Source organism: Eptesicus fuscus, chromosome 2 (genome assembly GCF_027574615.1).
Source record: "Eptesicus fuscus isolate TK198812 chromosome 2, DD_ASM_mEF_20220401, whole genome shotgun sequence".
Lineage (NCBI taxonomy): Eukaryota > Metazoa > Chordata > Mammalia > Chiroptera > Vespertilionidae > Eptesicus > Eptesicus fuscus.
In genome coordinates this window covers 39,052,913-39,059,308 of record NC_072474.1, presented here as the reverse complement: position 1 = coordinate 39,059,308, position 6,396 = coordinate 39,052,913, and positions in this window count along the sequence as shown.

Here is a 6,396-nt window from a genome sequence, read left to right as displayed (position 1 = left end):
AAAAAAAGGTTTGAAAAAGGATGTGGCAAGGTGGTATAAAGGAAGTAAATGTTTTTAGGGCTCTTGAATAACAAATTTTGAAAGAGGGGGTGGAAACACCTTTGTAGGTTCCTTGGATAATCTCTTAAACATGCAAATAAGTGACTAAGTTAGAGGAAACCAATTTAGCAATGATGGGGCATATTTCCGTAGCATTTGGGGATTATGTTAAAACTGGTGAGAATTAAACCTAAATCTCAAGGGTCTCATCTACAAAGGAAGGAGTAAATGAAGAAGAGACCACAAAACTGAGAAGACTACTGGGCTGGGATTTTAATCACTGGCACCATGTAAGATTCTCTTGTACTCCATCATGCCATATGGGGATTAAATGATTTCTCTGTCTTTTGAATTTCATGGGTTCCAAGTGGATTTTAATGGATTTCAGATGATTTCACTACAGTGCTGAGAAACCAACCCACATTACTGAAAGTATGGGCAGTTTTACAATATACTTCTACTCATTCATAATCTATGACAATGCCACTCATTCATGACAATATTATTATTCATGACAATATTATGTTGACAAATTGATAATACAACAAGCTATTTACCTTTTTAAGATATATAAACATCAGGTTGTAAGTGGAATATCAAGAAAATGTAAAAATATGCTGTTATAGAAGAAAACAACTATGCATTTTAAATTATCAAAAGCCAAATTACCAATAAAAAGAGTTTCAAACTGACACTATTGCTAGTTTCAGGAGAAAGAAAGATTCAAGTTTCTAAATCTAAATACATAAATGAAAGTACATAGAGACAGTAGTTGTAAAACTAATCATCTCACTTGTGGCCTTGTTTTGAAACCATGTATATGCAGCCAGATATAGAATTCTGATGTATTTTTTAATAATATTGGTGCCCATGTGTGCTATTCTCTGAGTTCATCTTTGGAATAACATAACATATTCTTGCTCTTCAACTACTGGGAGAAAGGGAGGAGAGCAACAAACAGGCAATAACAATACCACAGTGTTGTAAGCGGTGTGGAAGAGTTAAGTACAGGGTACCATGGGAGCAATTGAGGGATGCCTAGCCAAGAATGGTTAGGGATGGGGAAAGATTGAAAGTTCAGCAAAGTTTTCTATGAAGCTTCCTGCTAGAAGAAAGAGAAGGATAACTTACAGAGAGGTCCACATTTCCTGCCTGTCAAATTAAAACAAATTGACTTAATTTGGACTTAAAATGTTAATTCCAGGTTGACTCATTATGTGAAAGCACTAGTACAACCAAGGCTATATCAGTGTTTGATATGTCTGCATCTTTCTCCAGAAAAGTTGCTGCGTTGATGATCTTTCCTAAAGATTCAGCTCAACAGAAAGAAAACTATTAATCTAGTGAATTTTCTATGTAATAAAATACCAATAATTGTAATATTCCTAAGTGGCCATTGAAAACTGTTGTTACAGTAGACAGTTAGTCAGACATTCACGAAAAGAAAGGGAGCAACTGGAACCAGACATCTGGTTAATCCGGATTAGCTAGGAAAGGACAGTTCACAGTCACTCAGGGCATCCAAATAGCAGGAAAGACACTATTCCGTCACCCCAGGGAACAGCCTGCACTGTCCTACCAGATCAATGGGGTGGGGAGGGAGGAAATGGCCAAGGGAAATTTCTTTCACTGAGTGCATGCATGGTAGAAGCCAAGATAGTGCAGAGGGATTCCTTTTACTAAGCACATGCTCAGTAGAAGCTGAATGACAAAGCAGAAACCATGAGGCATGCACAGAAGGAGCCAAAATGCTGACCATAAAAGGAGGAGGGCACTAGCCTGGGGAAGTCTGGGGAAAGTATCAGATTGGAAAGAGACTGGGTGGGGGGAGGACACAGGCACAGCCCTGGAAGAGCTCGGAAACAGATTGGATTGTTTGAATGAAAGCCTGCTCTTCCCAACTCCAAGGGAATATATGGACGCTAGACAAAGAACCCAGCACGCGCCCACCTTGAGCATGTCCATGCCCTTCTCTCAGCACGTACTTTTTGCCTTTTTGTTCTCCTAAATTCTAAGGTTTCCCACCAAACTTGCAACCAGGGCAACAGCAAGCTGCAGCAGAGGACACTTCTTTGCCTCTGTCCACGCAGCTGCTACTACAGCCTGCCCACCCTCTCTGCCTCTCCGAGGGCATACTATCTCTTTGCACTCTAATAAATATTGCCACTGTCGCTTAAAATCTTCATACATGTGACTTTAAAATTCTTTTCCTTCGATACTGCAGAAGAATCCCATTTCTAGACTGTGTTGGGCAGACACACCCTGGTCCCGGTCTTCCTCCAATAACACCATCAAACTAAAAATTTCATATTTAAAAATATGCACTGTACAATATGCAAACATTTGTTATATGTTTATTAGTCACTGCCAGTAATGGAGTATTTTTTTTCACTAAACTATAATAAGACATTAATTGTTCTTTAATTTTTTAAAGTCATCCCAATAGTCTTACCAAATGTCATCCTAGTACATATGTATGTATGTATGTGTATATATTTAGTTAAAAACATATAAGCAAATATAGCAAAGTGATGGTTATCACAATGCCAAAATATGCCTCCTGAGATCTGTATCCATTTTAGTTTTTGTTTTCAGACAGTAAAGCTCTAGGATTTCAGTTAAGTAATTAAATGGAGTATAGATGATATTTTCCAGTATTTGTACAGTGCCCTTATAATTTACATTTTTTAAAAGAAATGAGCAAGTAGCTTGCTCAAAACCAGAAAAGTTAGCAAGATATATTCTTAGCATTTCATCTGTGAGGCTTGATTAAATATCTTAATTAAAATCACATAACAATGAATTAAGGAATAGATATGACAGAATGTTTTACTCACATAAGATACTAACTCACCTGTGGTTTAGTAGAATGATTTTAAAATTGGTAATCTAAAATTTTAGAATTAAAAAATATTGCCTTTATTTGTCAGATATGATTATAATTAGTTGAGTTATATCAAGCAATGCTCAGCATGCAGTTTTACTAAAACACAAAGGAAACAAAATATTGAAAACAACTTTTTCTCATAAACAGAGTTCACCTGAACCCTAAATAAGCAAGATTTTTAAAAAGCGAAATATTCCCATCCATTCTAAAATCCTACATAAATACCAAGCTCCATTTGTGAAATGATTCTAGGTTAATAGAACATACATATGTAAACGTGAAAAAATAAGAAAATATAAAAGATTTAACAACTGTGGATTAAGAAAAGTGAGTAACAGTAAATTCTTTTCAAAAAATATGTGATGGGGAGAGTATGAGAAAGGGGATCTGGACACTCATTGTTTTAAGAAGTAAAACTAGATAACAGATTGCAACAGAAAATATTTTTTTGGATCACAAAACAGCTCTAAAACGTTGCTAAAGTATATCTAGAAGAACATTATGTGTGGGTTTTCCTGTAAGTGGTGTCTCCTATCTAAAAGGAAATAAGTAGGACAGAGGAACATGATAGCCATGGAAAAGGATGTATCAAGCACAATTAATGGAAGGTGTCCACCATGGATGTTACATAATGAACTATGACCACTCTGACTAAAAATGAGGCCATGGAAGTCTTAGAGGAAAACAAAATCAGAACAACTATTGCGGGTTCCTTTAAGATAAAATTTAGGCTATCATTTTCAGAAATATGACCCAAAAAATCATAGCTTTTGTGTATTGTTTCCTTATTTCTTTGGCATTTTAAAACACAGTCCTAAATTTACATTTTAAGGGAATATAAAACAACATCTAGGGGACATTGTACGTTTTAAAAGGCTGTAAACAAGCCCCAGTAGCCAGATGCTGGCTTCATACTCTGCATGAAAACTTTGCAAAGAGCACCATCTTCAGGCCTTTAACAGAATGCTGAGCTCCGTTATAAAGGTGTCTATTCCCACTTTCCCTAGAGTTTCTCCACTGCTGATTGTCTTCTTCTGATTCATTCCGGATTAGGATGAAAAATGTTAGATTGAGCACATTTGTTGAATATGACACAATATTTCACAATTTCCCCTCATGCACTATAATACTTCTTTACAGATCAGATTATTGCTCAAACACATCTATGCAATGGGAGAACATTAGCTCCATAGCTATTCCCTGAGGTTAATTCTAAAGAAGGAAGGCTAAGGGAGAAAGGACTTTTAGAGTTCATTTTCTAATTTTAGAAGCAACTGCTGTATAGTACATTTTTCTCATCTTCCAATTTCTCAGGTCTCTTATTAGAATTAAACACAACATTTGCAAGGTTATGCTACAAGCTTGATTTACAAAACTGGAGCAAAACAGAGATGACTTAAGCAAGATATACCCTTTTCTCTCTGGTAAATAACATTCATTTCTTTCTCCTTTCCACACTCTCACTAAAGTCAGGGAAAGTGAACATACAGCAAACCCGGAAGGAGTTAGATGGTGCAACTAATCCACTATATCTTTAAATCCTGACTTTTTAATCTTTAAACTCCTATACAGGCATTGGCTTCTTATCTCAAGGAATGAGACGCATCCCTGTTATAGTAATAATGATAAGAATAATATAGAATAAGTATCAAAGTGTGGAATTACAGTGTGATATTAAAATATGATGTTAAAAAGTATTGAATGTAATGTAAACAGGTTGATTAAACACCCCTGAGTGGCCTGTATGCAGAAAAAAAAAGTAAAGTGATCTGTTCCCCATATGTAAAACCAGATATGCAAGGCTCCTGGGACCCGCTGATAAGACACACTGAAGACGCCCATCTAGGCACATAAAAAGAGGAAGCACCAGAGGAAGATCAGAGAGGCTGCTCTGCTCCTCCACAGACGGTCACTCTCCACCCCCCTTCCTGCAATCTGCCCAAGCTCTGCCGTGGACTGTGAGTCCAAACAGTGAGCCGGAAACTGAGGCCTCAAGCAAGACGCCGAGCTGCAGCTGCAACGTCCAACGTCCAGTGTGTGTGTCTGTCGGCGCGGATCCCCGGGTGGCCTGCCGAGGTCTGGAAACCACCAGGACTCTGGTAAATAAACCGTGTGTGATTCGTGCATTGCATGTCTGTCTCCTGTGTAATTTATGCTCGGTCAATATTAAGTAAGTACCTTGGGTCGTACGTGTCAGTTTAGAGACTGGCTGAGGCACCCTTGGTCACCTGTGCTTACGTCCCTGAAGGAGAAATTGGGACAATCCCCAGACAGACCAGCTTTCAGAGCTCACGTTTACTCATTAAACGTGTTTCTCATTAAAGCCAAGCAGAGCCTGGAATGGAGGTATAAAAGAAAAACAGAGAGCCCGCCAAAGAACTACTCTTCACACCCAGGACAGCAATATGGAATGATTTAGACAGCCAATCATAAACATTTACACAGTTAAGAATACAAATCCACCACTGGCCATAAATTTTTATCATTGAAATTTCAAATAAAATTTTATGAACACATTCTAATGGCCTTCATGAAGACATTTCAATATCAAGATTACATAAGTAAAACATTCATTCAACAACAGGAATCATATCTAATATGAAATCTTAAATATTCTCCTCATATACACAGTTTGGAATTGCTGTATTCTAAGTGTGTAACTCTTTGTAAAAATGTGAAGACTACAGCTGCTCCCGGCCTCAGCTCTTCAAAAACAAATCTGACACAAGGTTGAAAAGAATCATAGAACCTCGGGTTTGGAAAGATCATTAAAGAGAATTAAATCCAACCACCTCTAATGACAGAGCCACCCTTATCAAGGGGTTGTCCAGGCATTGTGCAAACCCCTCACTATTCCTATCTGACCATAGGAAATTCATCTTTATATTTAGACAAAAATCCTTCCACTATAGTCTCATCTAGGGGATATGTCCATTTTCTGGAGAATGTGGAATAAACTTTCTTCCAGGAAAGCCCTGAGATAGTTGGAGATTATTCCCAGCCATTCCCCTGAGCTTTTCTTTCTCTTAAGTCATCACAGGTCTGTTCACTCTTTCTATATGGAATGATTTTAAAGCCCTTGTCTTCCTGGTTCATTCCTCAAGAAGTATAATTTGACTTACTCTTTTTTGTAAGATTTTTATTGATTTTTAGAGAGAGGAAGGGAGAGGAAGAGAGAGAGAGAGAGAGAGAGAGAGAGAGAGAGAGAGAGAGAGAGAAACATCAATGTGAGAGGGAGACATCTATCAACTACCTCCTACATGGCCCCTACTGGGGATCAAGCCTGCAACCAGGGCAACCTTTGATACACAGGATGACTCCCAACCAACTGAGCCGCACAGGCCAGGGCTGACATATTCTTCAAAGTGTGATACCAGGACTGAATACAATCCTCTAGAAGTGTCCTTGACAGAACTGGGTGGAGCCATCTAATACCTCTTATATAGTAGATGATAGATTTTTATTAATTT